We start from the raw sequence: 22,720 nt of genomic DNA, 5'->3' as shown, positions 1-22,720 counted from the left end.
CTACTAAATCTGGCAAGCACCCAGTACTAAATGGGTTAAAGTACACCCTCTACCTCCTAATCTCTCTCTCTCTCTTGCTCACACACACACACACACACACAAACACACACGCACACACAAAGCTCTGCCATGCTAAAGCAGGCCTGCCTCTGCATCAAAGGCCCTTTTATAAGGCGGCTGGGGTCAGAAACATCACGGCGTAGGGGACCCACACATGCTCGCTCACTTCCTTCATCCCAGGTGTTGTGGTTTTTACTAGGCAGCTGGAACGGTTCCTCTTCCCCTCTCTTTTGTTTTCTCTCAGTCTCTGCCTCACAAAAACCTATAATCAACAATGACACAAGCTCATTTATAATTAAAATGTTCCGTTTTAATGAGGTGATGCTTAAAAATGGACTTTATTCATACGCTGCACACATTTTTAAAAAATGTAATCTTTAGGACTTACTATACACCCTGTCATTTCGAAAATCGGTATATATTTTGTTGCCATAGTAATGACTAGAATGGCAGCATGATGCCAGAGACACTTAGAGGAGAGTAGCTATCATTGCGGAACGAGATGATGGAAAACTGGACATTTTTGTGCACTGTAAAAGGCTCACAACACTGAGAGGTGCTGAACTCATGAGGGCCATGAGATATCATCATCATCTGAAGCATTACTGTATATCACACACTTGAGCACATGCTGTGGCAAGCATTTGTGGAGATTTTAGTCAGACAAAAAAAAAATGCTGCATATCAACAAGCCTAGGATATTTATTGTATTTTTACAGTTGCAATTAAGTGACCCTGCTATTGTGTCTATGAAGTTTTGAGCATCTGACTGTCTCTACTGATTTGTCTTTGTTTATTTAATAAAAATTATAAAACAGAAATTTTATTTTAAATTGGAATAATATCATAATATTCTTAATGTATTTTTGTAATTTTGATAACAGCATAAGAGACTTGTATCAAAATATCAAACCTTTTACAGACCCCAAAGTCATTTTTATCTAACTAAGAATTCAATATGAAATGGCATTTACAACACATTTTACTAGAACCTTGAAGTACACTAGTGTTTACGAGTTTGGGATGTTTTTTTAGGGATGTCCCCATCCAATCCACAACATCGGTATCATGCAGATACTGGCCCAGAACGCTAGATCGGAGATCGGAGGGGAGAAAAAAATATAATCCGATACCCATCCAACACAAATCATGGGAAAATCTAGCTTTAACCATCGCCTAAATGCTTGAATATTAGCATTTCCCTTGCTGCGACAACCAGTTCAGCACGCAGCCTGTCACGTGATAATAGTAGCAGCCAATTATAGTCGCATGAGAATGAGAGTTAGCTAACTTACAGAATAGCCATGTCAGCAGTGTGGAAGTATTTTAACCTTAAAGAGGAAAAGAGTCCAATGGTCGAATGAGCCATTTTCCGTTTGAGCCCCTGCCACTTTGAGGTCCAACGCTAAAGTGCTCTTGCAGTCCGGTCTGCGATTTCTTTCAAGGGAAGTGGTGTGCAATTTAATTATTTTTGATCGTGGACGATAAAAATGTCCCCATGATCTGCTTTTTAAGAAAGCCCTACTAGTTATTTAAATGTTTCATTTGTGTGCTGTTCTGACTCAAAGCGTGCGCACGAAAACAAAAAAACCCTCTAACTGAATTACTATATTATATATATATATATATATATATATATATATATATATATATATATATATATATATATATATATATATATATATATACATACATACATACAGTATATGTGTGTGTGTGGGAAGTGGACCTTCCATATCAGGAAAAGAGCCAGAACTAAATTCTTATTGACTAGGATGGATATAAGGGCTGAATGTCAAGTCCACCCTCGAGTGCATCTTCATGCATCCCAACGGTAGTGTTTAGAACAACATCTCAGATTAACACGGAAGAGATCTGCCACTTGACACTTCATGTGTCGCACCTAGTTAGTACACAGTGTGAGGCCACTCCAGAAGTCCTCTGAGTTGCAAACTTCCTGTGTGTGATTCTCAGCCAATGTCCATCCTTACTCAAATCACTTTCAAATCTTATAAAAGACTTTTAGAGTGTCTGAGTGGACAATGGATCCTGGACAGAATCCTTCAGTTAATGCTTCAGAAACAAGCATACTTCTCATGATAAAGTCCCTATCTCATGCCGCACAGCAGTAAGATGAGGACAAAGTGTTATATTGTTAGCTACCAAGGCCGCACATTAGTAAACAGTTTGAGTGGGACAGGTAGTGCGACGGCAAGACAGACTTTAGACTGAATATGAAGAGTGTGGCTGTTTTCCCTGCAGTGGTTCAGTGTTCAAAAATAAAGTTGGTCCTAGACCGGCCTAAAAGAAAAGACCCTGGTGAGTCACTCCATTCCACCGGACCCAGCATGACATAACAGGTGTTTTGTGGCAGATGTGAATGGACTCCGGTAGGTTCAGTCTTCCCAACAAAAGCGGCACTGACTGATAGATATAAAGGAGCAAGGTGTGGCTGCATTTCTGTGTGAGCGAGAGAAAAGGGAAGGAAAGCGCACAAAAGCAGCCAGATAGTTTGTTTTGAAGGAGGAGAGAAAAAAGAGAGCTAACAAAAAGTATCAGGGTACAACTAAGGCTTTATGACATGCACCAAGCTATTCTTTGAAGTAGCTTGAAGCACCATCATTCAAGTACACTACGCAAGTACTTTTTTTTTAATAAGAAACATTTCATTAAGATGATAAAACAGAGGTAGTCTGAATGGCAGTGTTTGCAAAGTCATCTTGAAATAAGTAAAACTAAAAAAGGAAAATAGACGCTAATGAGGTTTATATTATTTTAGCAATGAAAATGCAAGGAGTTTTATATCAGCTGAAGACCCGTGATAGGGAGCATTTGAAGACTAAACACGGCCATCAGTGTGTGCTGCAGAGAACAGAAAACATATGGAGGAAGCTCAGTTTGAGAGGCAGTTTGTGACGAAAGGCTGTTCGTTTTGAGTTACGGTCTTCCCATTTACTTTCTAGAATAGAGCTTTGTGACTTCAGGAGCCACCTGGGAACACACACACACACACACACACACACACACACACCTTCAGCGTCTCTCTTCCTTCCTATTACTGCATCTCCTTATGTTCCCTTGTTTTTCTTCCTGATTACCTTACAAAAAAATGCTATACAAATAAAAACTTTAATAAAACATTCATATCATTGTATAATAATATTTCTTTGATGAATAAAAAGTTCAAAAGAACAGCATTTATTTGAAATAGGATTTTTTAGGTAACATTATAAAAGTCTTTAATGTCACTATTGATCAACATAATGAGTTACTCCTGAAAAAAAAAAAAAAAAAACTTTTTATTGTAAAGACCCTATAGGAAGGTGTGTTAAAGTATCCCCAAAGAATACACCTTCTTTCTTCTACGGAACACAAAAGAAAATAAATTGGCAGAATGTGCGTTTCCCACAATACAATAAAATATTAAATCAACCTACAAAACTACAAACTTCACCAATAAACATAGTTCATTTGATAACACAGGTTCTTAACAACACTGGTTATCATGTGACTCATCATCAATGTCAATCCTGGCATACATTTTGCTTTGCCATATTTAAATGAGATTTAAGACATTCTGCTAAATATTAAGCAATATTGCAATATTGCATGTGGGTGACGTAATACAATTACATATGTACAGATTCCTCTCAATAAATTAGAATGTTCTGGAAAAGTACATTTCTGCAATTCAACTCAAATTGTGAAACTTGTGTATTAAATAAATTCAACGCAAACAGACTGAAGCAGTATAAGTCTTTGGTTATTTTAATTGTGATGATTTTGGCTCACATTTAACAAAAATCTCATCAAATTAGAATACTTCATAAGACCTCAGTCTGTGGTCAGACTGCAGTCTGTGTGTATTGAATTTATTTAATAGACAAGTTTCACAATTTGAGTTGAATTACGGAAAAAAATAACTTTTCCACATACATTAAGTATATTTTCCACATATATTACGTATATGTTCCACATATACGAAGTATATTTATGCTTTGATTCAAAAGAAAACTCAGAGCGTACGCTGCCTGCGTTCAGTTCATAATCTCCAAAATGGTGCAGCGGTAATGCGGAGAGACACAGAGAACTGTTGAATAAAGTCATTATTATTGTTTTCTTCTTGTACAAAAAGTATTTGCGTCGATTCATAACATCATGGTTGAACCACTGATGGCAAACCACAGGACTTTGACAGTATAACTTAGTTTATGGGACAGTCACAAGCCTCCCAGTTTTCATCCAAAATATCTTAAATTGTGTTCTGAAGATGAACAAAGCTTTTACGAGTTAGGAACGACAAGCAGGTAAGTGATTAATGACAACATTTTCATTTCGGGGTGGATCTACCCTTTATAAAATGTGTATATATAAAATGTATTAGATGAAAAACAAACTGAAATTAAAGATGCTGCCTCTGCAATAAAATAAGTTCAATTTTTAACTAAATTAAATAAGCACTAAACTTAAAAAAAAACAATAATAATAATTACTAAAACTAAATTTAACTCAAAATATTACAATGAAAAAAACTTAAAATATTAAAATAAATGATAATTCAAAAAAATGAAAATGTAATAGGAATAGTATATAAATTAGGGATGGGCATTTTGGGAAATTTCTCATTTCGATAATCGATTAATCGGGGGTGGGGCTTATGCGGGTTGGGGGGGGGGGTTGCATGGCCATAATGTATATAATGAAAAAAAAATCTGAAGATTGTTATGAAAATAAAAATCTCACATGAAAATATGTCTATGAATATGTTATTAATAAAGGAGCAATGTTATTAATAAAGGAGCAAGAAATATCTGCATGAGGTGAAGAGTTTACCAATAAACGGAAGCTAATTATATGACACATCCTATGATTAATCAGATAACTGAGATACAGACGTAACATTACAACTTGTATCAGCACAATAGAATGCTAAGTTATGCGTTAGACAGAGAGAGAGAGAGAGAGAGAGAGAGAGAGAGAGAGAGCGCGAGCTCACTCTGATGCGTTTTAATGACAGCACGCTGAAAGATGGGCAAGGACAGATTTTACTATAGATTCCTATAAAGTTCTCATTATAAATGTATGGCAGATTTGTGCTATATTTTCATCTACGTTATTAAGTGTAATAGTTGTAATTAAGTTTTATTTTTAAGTTAAGTTTTATTTTCCATAAACCACCTGCGCGTTTTCGAAGCCTTATGAATTACATTATGCCCACAAATATGACGAAAAAAAAAGCTCGGCTGAATTATTATAATATCAATAATAACAATAATAACAATAATAATAGAAAAATAAAACATTTAAGAGCAATATCATTATCGGGCATTGCTTATATGAGCATGAAACGAATCGCTGATATGCAGTGATTTCAGCATAATTGTTCATGTTAATTAATCAGACACTAGCTCTTGCAACTTTTATCTGAAAAAAATTTGCCGATACAGATGTGAACTTGACCGAAAGTCTAACTCTGATTGGGCTTTACAAACACGAAACTACAATAAATTCACACTATCGTTATTTTTTTATGTATTCTAATATTTTGTATTCAATTTGCACATTCTGATCAACCAAAGTATTATTTAACAGCATGGAAATCACTGATTATTGCTAAATAATTGAATACGATTTAAAATATAGATAAAAACTATGACAAACAAATAATTTTGATTTCGTCATCTGTACGAATATGTTTACTGTAATTAGGCTACAAATATATCCAGTGCATTTTTATTTTATAAAGACCGTTTCATTATTTGATTTAAAAATTAACACACAAATACTTTTTCTTTTTTTAGCTACTTTATTCAACTGCATTTTTTTTAACAAAACATTGTCTTCCAGTATAACTTTAGCAGCATATTTTGATCCAGCGGTGAAACGTAGTTTTTAAAAGATAAAGAAAAAAGTTCACCAAGTTTAACCAAACAACTATTATAAGGTATAAAACAGAGACCAAATAGCTTAGATATTTTAACTATGGCTAAAACATAAAACTAAAATAATAATTATTTAAAAAAAAATGGATATTATATTTACCACAACCGGTGAAACATTCAAATGTCTATTCAAAAAGATAAGGCATCTACGTGCTCAGATGAGAGCCGAGTGCGCAGCCTGTTCACATTTAGAGGAATAAATTCGCTCCGCTGGAACAGATGTTGCAGGAACAGCCAGGTACCACTGGACAGGTAAACCTTCTCTGTCCCTGAAACTAATGGGCAGCAAATCTTTCACCACCATTTCAGCGAATAGCTTTGTCGTCTTCTCGGTTCTGCCTGCGTTGCATTTAGGTCTTACGGCAGATGATTCAATGCTCGTCTGAGTTGCCGCTCTGTTATCGCCAGATATTTTATGTACACATTTTAGATGATAGCGCATTGTATTTGTTGTAGATTTGTGTGACAGCTTGGTGCTACACAGCTTACCCTGAACTGTATTTTCATAGTTCTTCTCAAAGGGAAGCCAGCCATCACTACGTGACTTTGAGGCCATGATTATCTGTCTTCTTACGTCTTTTGAGGCATCAAGTGGGAAGCTAACCAATCAGAGATCAGGGCGCCGCCCAACGTGCTGCCATAACCAATAAAAAAATAAAAAAATAAAAATAATTTCGATCATCGTTTACGTGATCGATCATCGCTGTCGCGGTCGAGTACTCGATCACTGTTGCACATCCCTAATATAAATAAATACTAAAAGGTGCACACAATGTCAGCGGTCTGATCATCAGGTCATACATATACTGTAAGATGCAACTGAAACTTGTTCTCATGCCAAAGTCATGTGCAAAATGGTTTATTGCAAATCAAGTCCAGTCAGCAGTCTATAACTGATAACAAGCTCAGTGCTCGACAGGGAACAAGGGTGTTTTGACAATAGCTGCCATAGGACAGATACTTTTACACTGCTAATAGTGGCTCCTGCATAGAAGAGGATGAGGTCATAAAGTTTCCTGCCAGGAGTTTCAGTGATAAAACAAGACTTATCTCCATTTGAAATCATACTGTTGCTCTACTGTGAGTTTTCAAAGTGTGTGTGCTCAAAGATCCCATCTGAGCTAGCCTTTTCTCATTTCCACAGATCTCAGCACCGGGTGACAGTAAAGCAGTGCTTTGATTCCATATTCCACTCGGTAAAGATACAACAGATGGATTCAAGAGGAATAAAGGCAAAGAAAAGGAAGCACGTCTAAATACTCCCCATTGGGCAAGTTACATTCCTGCGAAACTGAGACGTGGGAACCGGTTGAAAGGCGCACCCCTACATGAGCGTGACCGTGTGTATGTTTATACTGCTGATCTGTGCAGGAATTCATAGGCTCCACGCATAGTTCAGCCCACTTTACATTCCCGTCATCATTCAAGGCGTGTGGACAGGGGAGGAGAAGTGACGATGGCTCATCCTCGTTGACTGTGAGAGAATAAAACACGGTTGACGGCTGTGGCCAAAGCCTCTCTCTCTCTCACACAGGCTAATTTATAACCCAACCTTGTTCATGAGAAAGAGGCTGCTCTGTTTTAGAAAACCCCTATCAATCTCTCACTCTCACACAGCTCACAAAGTCCTTTGAATCGCTGCGAGACAATCTAGCCTCTAAGGGGGATTTCTTTATGCTAGCGTGACCAAAACGTGTAACTATGTCAGACTGACAAAATCAACACAGGAAGAGAAAGAGAGACTGAAAGAGTTCCAGACTAGAGCTGAGCTAATGGTTGTCTGAAGCTACGACACCAGAATCAGGACACACAAAATCCACACACAGAGGTGCACCTAACTCTTTCACCCGCATGCTTTCAGATCTTCCCTCACGGGCCTCTCTCATCCCTAATCGGTCAATCTTTACCTCTCCCACGATGATAAGAGCTCAACCATTTTCCTCTCTCTCTCTCTCTCTGGCAGTGTACTACTACTGTAACTCTCCTGAGATCTAGGAACACAACAGTCAACACCCCACTGTCATTACTCTTAATTTACACTCTACGTAGTAAGCATCTGTATGTGTGTGTGTGTGTGTGTGTGTGTGTGTGTGTGTGTGTGTGTGAAGTAGCTTTCCACTCCCCACAGACACTGTGCTGTACAGCATGAGACACAAACTCTTGGTGGGATAAATAAATAAGTGGGTAAAAAAAAAAAACACAAATACCACCAGCATTTCAAATCTGCTCAGAGACTTAAATATATGGAGATAAATACAAGTCGCATCATTTTTGGAACCGCATGCAATGCGATACAGCATAAAGCTTTTTTTTTTGTTAACCAGCAGTGAGCGACAGGAAATTTAGTCTGTGGCTAGGCTTTTAATCTTGTGGCATCCACAGCAAAATCTCACTGGAACAAAATTCCCCTCCTCATATGCTAAAGAAGCCTTTCATTTTGGAAAATCGTTCATTTCCAATGGAGAGTAGTGCAGGAGCTGTTGAGTTCCAATTATTTGCATATGCAGATTTGTCTAGCTTTAGGTGCTTTGAGATACTTGCAGCATTTAACTTATTTTGCCTAGACTGTATGTGATTTAATCCATAAGTGTCAGTAAAGAAATACCAATATTTGTTGTACTAAAATGTTATTAATTACCAAATTACTGTAGGTAGTAAGGTAAGCTAGTTACGTTTAGGTATTGGGTAGGATTATGGATACATAATAGTTATGCAGAATATGTGCTTTATAAGTAATAAACAGCCAATATGCTAATAATATGCATTCTAATAAGCACTAGTTAATAGTGAGAATTTGTATTCTTTTTTTCCATTATTTGGCTATTTTTATGGTGAAAGCCATACTTGAGTTATTTAAAATTAAAAAAAAGAAACTAAATAACATATTTAAGACCTATTTTCCAAATATTGAATTTGCACTAGAAGAAAACACAATAAAAACATTTTTTTACAATCCAATCAAATATGCTTGATTGGCAATGACTGTTCCTATGTGGGTAAAAATTGAAAATTATATGCAAATAGCAGAAATAGAGAAAACTAGAAAATAGTGAAAGATAGTCAAAACGTCTGTACAATAAATCTTTTATAATAGTGGATGAACGAGTTGATTCCATGAAAACAATGCTTTCTAGATAGTCACCTTCATGATATCCTCTATGGAAGCATATGGGTAGCATTATTCAATTGGGATGTAATATGCAAAATGACAATGCAATATGTAAAATGGCAATGCATTTCTGTATTTACATTTACATTTTCCAATACATTTGTGCAACGTTTGGTGCAAAATCAAAATGAAAATTAAATTACATAAGTTTAATTTGCCATTTCATACACCAGTTTTAATATGTAAAATGAATATTAATTTTAACGCTTTATAAGTTGCAAAATGAAAATGAAAATGTATTACAGAAATGATTAGATATGTCTAACATGTTCAAGCAAAAACTGTGGCAAAATGATCATTTAAATGCTATTTTTCTTAAATGCATTAACACTCACAGTCAAGACACTTACGATTGCATTTTCATTCAATGACCCGCAATGAATGCAGCAAAATTCAATGTGCACACTCAAAATGCATTCCGAGCCGATCACATCTCCGCCCCCTCCCGCCCTGTCAATCACTGCGTGAACAAGGCGGGGCTTACAGAAGGTCAAGAGACTCAAGTGAGAGAAAATGGACAAGACAGTTGGCCGGTGTACGTTTTGATCATTTCGGTTTATGGCTTCAGTATTTCATTCGCACTTGTGGGCGGAGCTGAAACGTTGCTTTCATCTGATTGGTCGAATCACTCCGCTTTCAGCTCTGTCTTTTTATTCTTTCAGGCAGAATAAGAGTCAGTGCGAGTGAAGCACTGTAATGTCTGAAACCACCGCTCACTGTTAATTAGCATAATGTTTGAATCAGATGTAGCTGGGCACATAATTTGTGCTGCTGAAACCTGCAAGAGTCCCCGTTTAATTATTGTATGAATATTGTCCCACGCAAATAGTTCTGTCTCTTTGGATAACAGTGAAGTGGAAATAAATAGAGTTAAATTTATTAAATAAAATTAAATAGGATTTTTTGGGAAGGTAAGTCTGGCCAGTTATACAAGCAACACGAGTCAGATGAGTCTGAAGATCTGAGCTGAATTTGGTGAAACATTTAAGTTCTAGTCTGTGTCAATTACTCTCATAATAAATAATAATAATAATGTTAACTGTATTTTTCGGTAAAAGTTGCATCAGTCCAAAAATACGTCATGACGAGGAAAAAAACATATATAAGTCGCATTTATTCAGGACCAAGAGAAAACATTACCGTCTACAGCCGCGAGAGGGCGCTCTGGGGTAGGCTACAGGAGCACTGAGCAGCATAGAGCTAATTTTACTATTTTTATTTAGAAATTTAACTATATTAATTTTTACAATTATTTATTAATGTCACACACACACATACCTAGTGCCTTATGACTTAAAAGATGAGAGTGGTAAATGTTACAGACATGGAACTGTTCAGTCTATTATTGATTTTTATTTCCACTTCACTTTTATCCAAAGAGAGGGAACTATTTGCACTGTATTTATCAGTGGGACAATATTCATACAATACTACAACCTAGAAATAATTTGCAGGTCTCGACAGCACGAATTATGTGCCCAGCTACATTCAAACATTATGCTAATTAACAGTGAGCGGTGGTTTCAGAAGTTACAGTGCTTCACTCGCACTGACTCTTATTCTGCCTGAAAGAATAAAAAGACAGAGCTGAAGGCGATTCGACCAATCAGATGAAAGCAGCGTTTCAGCTCCGCCCACAAGTGTGAATGAAATATTGAAGCCATAAACTGAAATGATCAAAACGTACACGGACCATCTGTCTTGTCCATGTTCACTCACTTGGATCCTCTTCTCTCACTTGAGTCTATGACCTTCGGTAAGCCCCGCCTTGTTCACGCAGTGATTGACAGGGCGGGAGGGGGCGGAGATGTGATCGGCTCGGAATGCATTTTCAGTGTGCACATTGAATTTTGCTACATTCATTGCGGGTCATTGAATGAAAATGCAATCGTAAGTGTCTTGACTGTGAATGTTAATGCATTTAAGAAAAATAGCATTTGAATGATCATTTTGCCACAGTTTTTGCTTGAACATGTTAGACATATCTAATCATTTCTGTAATACATTTTAATTTTAATTTTGCAACTTATAAAGCGTTAAAATTAATATTCATTTTACATATCAAAACTGGTGTAGGAAACGGCAAATGAAAATTATATAATTTAATTTTCATTTTAATTTTGCACCAAACGTTGCACAAATGTATTGGAAAATGTAAATGTAATTACAGAAATGCATTGCCATTTTACATATTGCATTGTCATTTTGCATATTACATCCCAAATTGAATAATGCTACCCATATGCTTCCATAATCCTCATGCAGATAATCGAAACCAAATGTAAGTAGCTGAATGCAAAACTCTTTGAGTTCGAAACTTGATTTTCAGGCAACTGAATTGTGTGGAAATCTGCAGACATTCTTCGTAGGCCTGCTTATAGATGATCTGTGACACAGTCTGCACACAATGATTTCTTCAACAGTACTAAACCATGAAACTCTCTGCCCTTTCACCAAATCTGATTTTGTAATGGATAAAGGCATGTGATGAAAACTAACTAAATGGCATTCTGGGAATGACTCCATGCTGAACTCAATTAGAATTAAAACAATGACCCTACAGTTGCCGGACTTTGGCTATGGAGAGTTACAAACACACACACAACCTCACAAGCGAGCGCACATACAGTAACACGACTTCCTCTCAAGAAATTCCAGTCTGTAACAGTGGCGAGAAAACGAGGCCCTTGGTGCTTTTGGCAAGAGCGTCAGTATTAACCCCAAGCCTGGCACTCCAGCACTTTGGAAACAATCTGCAGCTTTGTCTGAGCCACAACCAGTGTGCTGACAGAAGGTGGGCAGCTCTGCACTGCAGAAACGCCTCGCTTGTGAGCAGTCATTTAAGGGTTGCACGAGGCAAGGTACCATTGAGTCCGCCAACGTCACATCTTTGAAGTGGTCCTGGAAGCAGCTTTGTTCATAGCTCAGTATGAGTTATCCTTGTCAAATTTGAGAAATACTCACCCACAGGCCATAATTCAGTTTATATGGTCACTGTGGGCAGGAACTCTTGAAGCTAGAGCTGAATAAGGAACTTAAGAACAGGTAAATCTCTCCTCAAAGTCTTACGACACAGCATACTTTACCACCACATTTATAGGAGGTTTTTGCATACTTGGGCTACAGTTTTTATCTGTCTGTCCATGAATTAAAATATTTGAAGGGTTAAATGCACCAACTGCAAACTGTAGTGAGATTAATGCATATACATGCTTGACGAAGTCAAACTGCAATCATATCTAGGTCTGTGAGCGTGACTTCAAAAAGTTAAAATTTTAAACAGACTAATTATTACTATTGTTCCATTATTTACCATTCAAAAATGTGCCTTCAGTAAGATTAGTGTTTCCCAAAGAGATTAAAAGTTGTATTCAGCAAGGACACATTAAATTGGTGGCAGAAACGACAATTGTTACAAAATATTTCTATCTTATAATATGAATTTTCTATTTACTCAAAAAAAAAAAAAAAAAAAAAACGTTTTTCAATATTGATAAACGTAAGAAATGTTTCTTGAGCACCAAATCAGCACATCAGAATAATTTCTGAATGATCATGTGACACTGAAGACTGGAAAAATCAACAATAATACTCTTAGTAATAAGGATTTAATGTATTTTTGATCAAATAAATACAGCATACCCTAAAAAAACTGACCTCTGGTATTGGATATATCAAGACATAACCTACCTACATTAAAGATTCTAAGGCATATAATAAAAAAATAATTATTTATTGTAAACTTCTGATAAAAAAAAAAAAAAAATCATCATCATATTTGTGATAGAGCCTCTGGAAATGTTGGCAAAAAAAGAATCCTTCAACACTGAACCTTGCAAAGGTCGTCATCAGTTCTTTGGATTAGTGGTCGAACGATATATCGCCAAGGCCGATATATCAGCCGATATTTGTCATTTTTCAAATATTGGCATCAGTCAATATGTTTTTCTGCTTGGCCGATGTTTTGGGGGCGAGACTTTTATTTTGAGCAGCAGTGCCTGAGCGCACAAAGTGCTCAAACTCTTTCTCGTTTGTCGTCTTCATTAACAGTTCTGTCTTACACGAATAGAAGTCTAATAATCAGATAGAACAGTTAAACAAAGGAATTAATGTATAAAGAAGAAGTATTATAACTATTGCTTTTATATTAGGCATATTAGTAATAGAAAGGCAAACATTATAATACTTTTATAACATTATAATACCGTCAGCATTAAGCAAATATGCGATTACATAATTTAAACAAATCTTTGAATGACTAATGAATATTCAATTTTACAAACCATTTAATTTCACAAATCCAGTTGTGAGACCTTGTGAAGTGTGTATGTGTATCCAGCATGATCGCTTGTTCTCTGTGTGATGGTCGGTCCATGTGAATTGAATGCTATAAACGTGCACACAAACTTCCCATCAATAATAATAATTTTAAAAAATCATATCGGCTTTATATCAGCCCCCCTGCTTTCCAAGATATCCGTATCGGCAGTCAAAAAAACACATATCGGTCAACCACTACTTTGGATGTGAGCCCAATGAAATGAGTGGATAATGATACAGGACAGACTAATTAAGAAATCATTACAATATTTGATCACAGTTTAACAGATTAGAGAGTAGTAAACCAATAAACCACCTATGATATGGCTATACTGTGTTTGGTTGCAATACTTCTTTAAAAATGATGTCAAAATATGAAAAGTATTGCAGTCCAAAGATAGAGTGAATGCAGGAATGTGTAGGCTACTTAAACGAGTGTAGGCAGATGCGTGTGGGTGTGTGCAGACTACACAGAGCGGAAAAAGTGCGGCCCTCGAGCTCTGACCACATCAGGGCTCTCAAAGGAGGCAAGAAAGAGAAAGAAATATTCAGAAATGAAAAGATCTTCTGAAAGATGCTCAAAAGAATCTCTCTCAATTTTAAAATTAAGCCCTGGACACTTGTAGGATACAGGACACTTACAAAAAGGTACAACATTTGCTACTGTCGTGAACGCATGTTGAAATCTAAAACAGAATAAAGTTATTTTTGTTTTCTTTCCACACGAAAATAATAAACGCACTGCCTATAATTAATGTTAATCATAGAACAAAAGAAAACTATTCACAGATCTTGACTAAATATATATAATAATTTTAATGAATTTATATTTTATTTATGAAAACTATGCAGTTTTTAAACTTTGAATTAGTCTCTGTACCTGAATTGGTTCAGTTGTATTTATTTATGCTATTGCTAATTGATTTGTTTGTTCCAATTTTATAACTGACTGTTTTATTGTCTTTAACACTTTAATATTTGAAATGTATATTCATGTAGTTGTTTTTGCTGTGGTATTTTTTGTTAAAAGGATAGGCAAAATTCCTCTTGCATTGTTCTGTAGGCTGTTGATTTTTGCTCATGTTATTCAAAAGACACAGAATAAATGTTTGACTTAATTTTTTTTTATCTTATTGGAATCGATAAGAAATGAATCAGAATCGATAATATTCAAATGATACCCAACCCTACCAGAAACACAATATCATGGAGCAGATAGAAAGAATAAAATGGATTAACTTTTCTAAAATAGATGAACTCTTATAGAAAACTAAAATATATATAAATTTCATGTAGTAACCTGTGTTTTATCTACAACTTCAAAAATATATATTTATATATATATACTTCATAAAAAGCATTGGCTTCTTAAAGTTGACTGAATTCTTTGCATATATGGGTGATTCAGTACATGAAGTGAATGTGTTTCTTCTGTTGTTTGATTAGGTAACATTTGGCATTTTAACGCACTGTGTGTGTTTGATATGACCCATCTCCTCAAAGTGGGGGTGATTCATGGGCCTGTCATCTCCCTCATTTCCTTTCTGAGTTCCCCTTCTCTCCAAGGGTGCACTAGAAAGAACCAGTGTGACGCACAATGCTACCAATAGACAGATGGAAGTAGACGCAACAAAACTTCCCACTTGATGGGGTCTATCAAGTCCGCATCACAGTTAACTTGTAGGTGACGTAACTAAACTTCAGAAAGTGTGTCTGGTTTAAGACTAGAAACTGCCGGAAGTGTTGGAAGAAACGGTACCGGAGACATTCGAGACAGTCGGTGTCCGTTCATCAACACTTCCTCCCGCGTATCGGCTGACATGCTCTTGAGGATCCCCTACTGGCTCTGACAGTTTCCTCTCGATGTCTCTCTTCCGCTCCGTCTCTCCAGAGAGAGAGGAATACATTTCTTGGCCAGATCAATAGGAAATTCCTTAAGAACAGAAAGTTGTGAACAAGGAGATCTCCTGGGACAATGAACGGCCTACTTCCACAACTGTGTGGGTCTGAAACATCTGGCGTCATTAATTTAATGGAGATCCTCTATAAAACAAAGAGACTTTTCCCTTTGGAGACACTTATTGGTAAAGTCAATTTCCCTCTCAGATCTCCCAAGTACTCCCACATCCAAAAATGGTTCCAGGCTGGATGTTTAAGAAATCAGAAGACATTTAACCGCTTTTCTTTAATGTTACAGCACATAAAAAAAGCATTTTTATTAGGGAAGCAGGGTTTCTCTGAGACTATAGCCGTAGATAATATATGTTTTCTAACTCATTAAGTGAGTACATTATACCGTATGTTTTGATGTGTGATTTCACTTGAAAATAAAATGGGTTCCATTTTTTTTTTTAAAGAAATTAATCATTTTATTCAACAAGGATGCACTGAACTGATCAGAAGTAATAGAAACATTTATAATGTAATGTTTCAAATTTATATTTTATATATTTGCTTTTCTTTTGAAATTTCAATGAATCAAATAATACTGAAAAAAAGTATCACAAATTTCACAAATATATTTAGCACAACTGTTTTCACTACTGATAATAATAAAGGTATTTAAGTATTAAATCAGCTTTCTAGAATGATTTCTGAAGGATCATGTGACGCTGAAGACTAGAGGCTGGACTTATTACATTTTAAAATATAAAGCTAACTTATTTTAAATGGTAATAATATTTCACAGTAATGTTCTTAAATTTGATCAAATATACTGAAGCTTTGAGGAGCATAAGAGACTTTTTTTCATCTTTTCCTTACCAACCCCAAACTTTTGAATAGTAGTGTACATTTATAATGCACATAAACACAGTGAATATCAGCCACCATAAAACGTAGTTTTCTATCAGTGCATCACTCTTATTCTTTTAAACACATCACAAACTCTATCAATGAAAAATGCTATACATATTAATCGACAGCCCTGACAAAATTCCTACAATGTGCAACTCAAAATGCATCCTACTTTATTTTGTTTTTAAACTTTACCCCAGATTACACTTTAACTTTGCATGACAGTTTTAGGTTTCAGCTTTCTGTTATGAATCCGACTTGTTTCTAAATGGGGGGGGTGATATCAAAGACTTTTGTTCTGCGCTCAAACTCCCTCGACTCTGTGGGATCTCTCTCGTCAATCAGGTCTCTCTGGTTCTGGAGCGGAGCAGGTGGAGAGGCTGAACTGAAGCAGGTGTAAAAACAGCATGGCAGCCTGCTGACTTCCACCGACACTTTGTGGAAATCGCTTTTACAAATGACACATTCCCAAGAAAAGTCACGTCAATAAGTCATGACACCGAGGTGACAGAACCACTTGTTGCCTTTCGGTTGAGTAGCTCTACAATCACAAAAAAAGCCTATATGCTTTCCTGAACCATATCATATTACAATGCTGTCAGTTTTAGCGCTCAAACTGATCTAAACAAACAGAAAGACCAGATTTCTCCTAACAATGCAAATAGCTCCCTAGCTAATGTGCGATTACTAATGTAATATTAACTACCTTGCAAGCTATTACAGTAATTACACAATTAGAAGTAACTCTGTTAACTTGGAGTCTGTGACTTGGCACATGTCGGCCAAAATGGTCCATAAGGATAAAGTCAGCCCTAAAGACAACATTAAGCCTTTTCTGATTATAAAAGATTATACATTTTCTGTCAGTTTCTATATCTCTAAGAGAAACGGTTGGGGTGAGTCTGCAGTGGCAAACAGTTCGATTCGACATCTGTGTTTATCCTCTAGCAAAAAACCAAACAGGCTATATTTACTCTGGCCAAACAGGCAGAAAGAGAGAGCAGAGAGCAGAGTGATCGAGAGAGAGAGAGAGAGAATAAGAAACTTCAGCAGCTTTAGGGATATTTCTGGGCCAGTTAATAGATGACATGGAAGCAGGTAGTGATAACCTACCTGAGAATGTAACCCGGAGAGAATACTAAAGTCCACATTAGTATCCAGTTATTACGTGTCAAAATATTCTCTATTCCCCTTTTGTTGCTCAGACTTCTCATTTACAAAAGATGTTCAATTACTCACAAACGTACTGTCTATTTAGTAAATGAATAGGAAAATCTTAAAACTCTTTTGCCTGTTGACCACAGACAAGGGTGTGTAGTGTAATGGGACAATAAAGATATAGCTATTATTCATAACTCACTCTTGTCTTGACCTACATGAAATTCAAACTGCTTATGGTTTAAACTTCTTGCCCTCACTGTTGCTCAAAAATATTGCATAATTTTGCATCATTACAGCTTAAAAAGACACGTGCCTTGGCCCATAAGTTGTCCATTTCTCTCTTCGCCTGATAACAATGACACACAAACCTAAGTACAAACAAAACAATCAGGCATGTTTGCAGAAGACAATGCCACCACAGCCTTAAAAAGACCTGCAAGGACTCAAATGACCAAATGCAAATCGCTCAGACAATCCAGACCTACTCTCAGCTGAGTCTGTCTATTCCAAACCCTCACTAACCAGCAGACTACGAAAGACGGTGTTTGTGAGTTTAAGAGGCTTTTTCTGGTTAGTTGATGGAAAAAGAACCCCAGCTAGTCCTTCACACACACACAGATACTGCTACTTTACAGGGTATGTTACAAAAAAAAACTGGAGTTTAGCCTAGCACCTGGATGTAGTTACTGAGATTTACAACAGCATTCAGCTCTTCACAAAAACACAGTCTGTCTTAAGTTATTACCTGGAAGAAGAATCGGCTCCAGGTTTTGGACTACGTTTGTGTCATCAGCAGCAGTCACTGATGTCCACATTTGTCCACAAAGCAAACCATGAGAACTGAATTTAGCCAATATGACCTGTTGTATCAGATACGTTCATGTGATTGAATTAGCCTCAGAGAGGAAGTTACTAAAATAAAACCTCTAAATTCCAGGCACGACAGTCTGGTTCTCTAATTTGATATTGTTTAATGTGGTGGTGTGGTGTGTGTGCGCTGGTAATGCCATCTGACTTCCCCGGAAACATATGCTGATTTTTAATTATACAGCTACACATCAGTGCATGACCTGCAGTGGAGTTAACAATATTCATAACAAAGCCTTTAAAGGGATACTTCATCCAAAAATAAAAATAAAATACTATATAAATTCCATAAATTTACTCTCAACCTGATCATAAATGTTAGGGACTTGTTTTCAAAATGAACCCTATGGAGCCTAAAGAATCATAATTTGATACACAGAGGCTTTTAATTATCAGAATTTGCTGAAAAACATGGTGTACTTTGAGATCTTAAAAAAAAGAAAACCTTTTATATTATTAATTACACTTGCTTACTGGACTGAAAGCAACTTATGTTTACTTGACTAGTGTCCTTTTTTTGTCAAATATTATTTAAAATGCTTTTGATGAATGCTTATTTATATTCAGTCATCACTGTATTGCAAAGCATTATGTGTTGTGGCCCCCACAATTAAAATTAGAGAGCTTTGCTCATAAAATTAATTATTATTTTAATAATTACATGCATTTTCTATCAGCTTTGCTGTAAAGATCTTTGCTGATTAAAATTCCAAGCTATCAAGACTTTCAGATATACACTTACCAGAACCTATTGAACATGACAAAAATCAATAAAATAATAATAAAATAATGTACAAACCAAATGTTGCTGTTTTTGTTGCTTTGATTTAAAGGTTCAATAAACTGTTACATTACCAAACAATTCGATGATGACTGACCATTATTTTACATCTGGCTTTACAGAGTTAAAGCAAATGACTGAGGCTGTGTTTTCACAACTTTTGTATTTGCCCCAAACAAACAAAAAAACAAACAACCTGTCATACAAAGGTCAAGATTGTGGTGATAAATGACAGTCTTCTTCCTTTTACCAAATAATGCACAAATGTGTTAAACACAAACAAACTGCCTAAACGAACTGTAACGCAACATTTGCAAACTGACATGTATTGCCTAGAAGCTTTTCCACTGGGTTCTCAAAGGATTCTCCATGTGCTAAAACTTCACGAGAAAGCAACAAACCTGCCCTCACCAGCAACAAACATCATTCTAAGATGCTTCAAAAGACACCAGCTTCGGAAAGAACAAGAGCACCATTGTTTGAAACTTGTAACCTTAGTCTATTGTAGCACGGCCTTTTAGTTCAGGTGAGAAAACTACATGGTGCTGACGCATGCGCGCTAACTGATCAGGAAGGACTAAAGCGTTTAAATTTGCTAACGTTAATGAAAATACATCGCAGTGATCCTAAATCCTGGATAATGACCAGTGCTTGCTTCATAAAAACCACCACTGCCCACTATATTCTCGTGCGCATAATAAAAACACGACAATATCTGAGAGCTGTCCAAAGGCTCCCGAGTTTAACTCGCCACTTCGCATTGTTGGTTTAAACCTGATCGCAAAAACTAATTATCCCCGGTAAACGTCTCTTACCTTATCCGAGTCGGGAACGCGCGAGGGGAAAACTTCGCTTAATTTCCCTAAGGAGACATGGGTAGTCCGTACAAACGTTTCTGAAATCCTGTGGATATTGTCGCTTCTCGCCCCAGCGCCGTTCGCCAACGAGGAATTCTTCTTGGCTTCACATTCGTTATTCCTCTTCCTCCCAGCCAACCGAAACCACGACGCCCGGTGCTCCTCGCGCACACACACAGGCCACTGCGCATGCGCGGGATGCATTCACAAGTGTCTGTAGTAATGTATGAAAGACAGCGAATTCCGCAATGTAACGTGGGGAGCAAATTCACAGCAGTACAAACAATACAGATAAATAAAACAACTAATAAGCGTCACTTGTATCGAATGGTATTTATTTATTAAACAACGAGTCTTTCTGGTTTTCCTGTTTTTGACAATGTAATTAGTGAAATTTGGTTTAAACTTTTTCTCTTTGCATTATAAATATAGTATTTATCTTATAACAAAAACAAATTAATATTGTGGGTTTCATTTTCATTTCCATATCCATAACCATCTACCATATGGTTAATATACGATTATAGAAGCCATTGGCATTAAATCAGTTAATACTATCTCACACCGCTGAATGGGAAAGCCCTCGCATTAGCGACTGCAGTAGAGACAACGTTATTTAAATGTGTAAATGACACTTTGGTTGTGTTGTACTGTACAGCATGTTTCCACATGGAAATGAATGTCTTTGATGCGATTGCATGACGTCAGACTGCAGTGTCATATTTTTGTGGTATTTCAAAGCATTTTTGCAACCAGCGCACATGTGCTACGTGCAACAGAAACATTTTACTCTTGTAAAGAAAATTCTTTTTTGGAGGGCTCTATAGTATGTCATAAATTTAGATACATGTCTATCTATAGCACGATTATACTCGGCAGGCAGGTTAAGCACATTTTTGAGCAGCGCATAGCACACCCTTGTGGTCACTCGTGTTATAACACGCTTGACTTGACACCCTCTTCAATTGTAAACGCTTATGGAAATACTTTGCAGTCTGTAATTTTTTGAAAAGTGATTTACACGTATATTCAAAGTAGATGTTAATACTTTGTAAAATTGTCATAGTTTAGCTTGTCCTATGTCCTTACACTGTTGTAAATGTTATAAATCAAAAAGTTTAAACTTGTGCAGAATCTTATTATAGAAACAGATATGTGTCTAGAACTGTAACTATAAACCATAAAAAGTGACTTGTTTATTAAGTGCAGCCAGTTTTAAAACGAGCTCGTTTTGTACAATAGATAGTTTTATATTTGAGAATAGATCAACAAACATAGGTCTCGCAACAAGAAGTGTCCTTGAAAAAGAGACACGGTATCTGTGGACTCTGACACACACACACACACACAAAATTAATGATCAGAAACCATTTTAATGGAGATTCACATTTAAATATGCCAGCCTTAAAAATGTGTGTGAATTTCCATAAGCAAACCTTTTTGAAGCGGCCTAGTGAATTTGCATGGCCATGAAAACACAAGAGCAATGTGTGCTGGCATTATTCACCACCATACAACAGCTTTTAAATGTCTTTACAGTACTTTGATTACAAAAAAAAAAAAAAAAAAAAACTTAAATAAAAAAAAAATATATATACAACCTTGTCCTCGGGCTATCACATAATTTCCCATTTAAATAGTAAAAGACTCTATGCATGGACTACAGTGCTGGAAAACAATTGTTGATGTCTATACAAGTTTAAGTTTCTAAGTTTGTTTAGTTTTCCAGAGCAAATAATTTGTTATCAATCCTCTTTTTTGCTTTAAAATCACCATCTAACTCCATCCTCTGAAAGTATGTCATTATCTGCAATGAATCTCTTTGACTCTGTTGATACAGGAAGCATGGGTAAATGGGACTGGGATCTTATGTCCTCTATTCTGATAGCTCAACCAACTTAGTCATGGCAGACAAAGTGTGTACTAAAGAGAGCAGGACCTTAAGACATGATGATGACTACAAGAAGCCAAAAAGAAAAACTGCCATTGATGCGATCCAGAATCTCACCAGGGGGCAGTGTGACATAATGGAGCAAAGCTGTTCTCCATATTGTAGTCTACATCTTGCGCAGGTCTGCTGCATTTCCATCTACCTGACTCAGAATATCACTTTATAATCTTTATTGTCATATAATCATATGATAATAAAGATTACAAAATTATATTTTTGTGTAATGAAAAATTTGAGATCCTAATGTACAGAGTTTCAAGAACAGCAAATGACTGAATTAAACCCATCATTTCCCAAATCATTATTTTCTGTCTTAGGGCAATAAAGAGGACTTCAAATGAGGTTTCCAATGATATAAAGTTTTTGCTGCTTATTGTGTTTGAGGAAACGTGATATAGGCCTACTCCTGTTAAACGTTTGGGGAATTATGTTTCAGATGGAAGAAAGATAGAAAAATATGTCCACAAACATATTGCAGCAATTTTCAGTATCAAAACACTGATAATAATAAGAACCATAATTAGTAGCCTAACGGAGTGCCAATAATAATTAATTAGAATTGAGCTCCAAATCAGCATATTATTAGAACGCTGAAGAATCACGTGACGCCCAGAACCAGAGAAATGCCTGATGGAAATAATTACATTTAAAAAACATGAATAAAGAAAATACTTATTTTAAATCATAGCCTAATAATATTTAGTAGTGTTACTGTCTCTGTTGTGGTTAGTAAGTATGCTATCTTATATAAAATGATCCTTAGACGGTCAAATTCCCACCATAAACTCCATTTCCCAGAATGCCCTACTGCCTTCC

At 36.2% G+C, this 22,720-nt stretch overlaps 1 protein-coding gene across 5 annotated transcripts in view; it reads right to left on the bottom strand.

The window, feature by feature from the left end:
• The window catches only part of LOC113118467 (signal-induced proliferation-associated 1-like protein 3), an 82,960-nt gene extending 62,836 nt beyond the window's left edge, over nt 1-20,124 (bottom strand). For 4 of the 5 annotated variants that reach the window (XM_026287673.1, XM_026287675.1, XM_026287672.1 and 1 more), the window contains exon 1: nt 19,912-20,124. The gene's annotated coding sequence lies outside the window, so the exon portion shown is untranslated. The remainder of the gene's footprint in view (nt 1-19,911) is intronic. The other variant, XM_026287677.1, reaches the window with a different exon arrangement.
• Nucleotides 20,125-22,720: the final 2,596 nt, after the last annotated feature.

This window comes from Carassius auratus, chromosome 18 (genome assembly GCF_003368295.1).
Source record: "Carassius auratus strain Wakin chromosome 18, ASM336829v1, whole genome shotgun sequence".
Classification (NCBI taxonomy): Eukaryota; Metazoa; Chordata; class Actinopteri; order Cypriniformes; family Cyprinidae; genus Carassius; species Carassius auratus.
The sequence above is the reverse complement of the archived record's forward strand: the minus strand, read 5'-3'. Positions and strand labels throughout refer to the sequence as shown.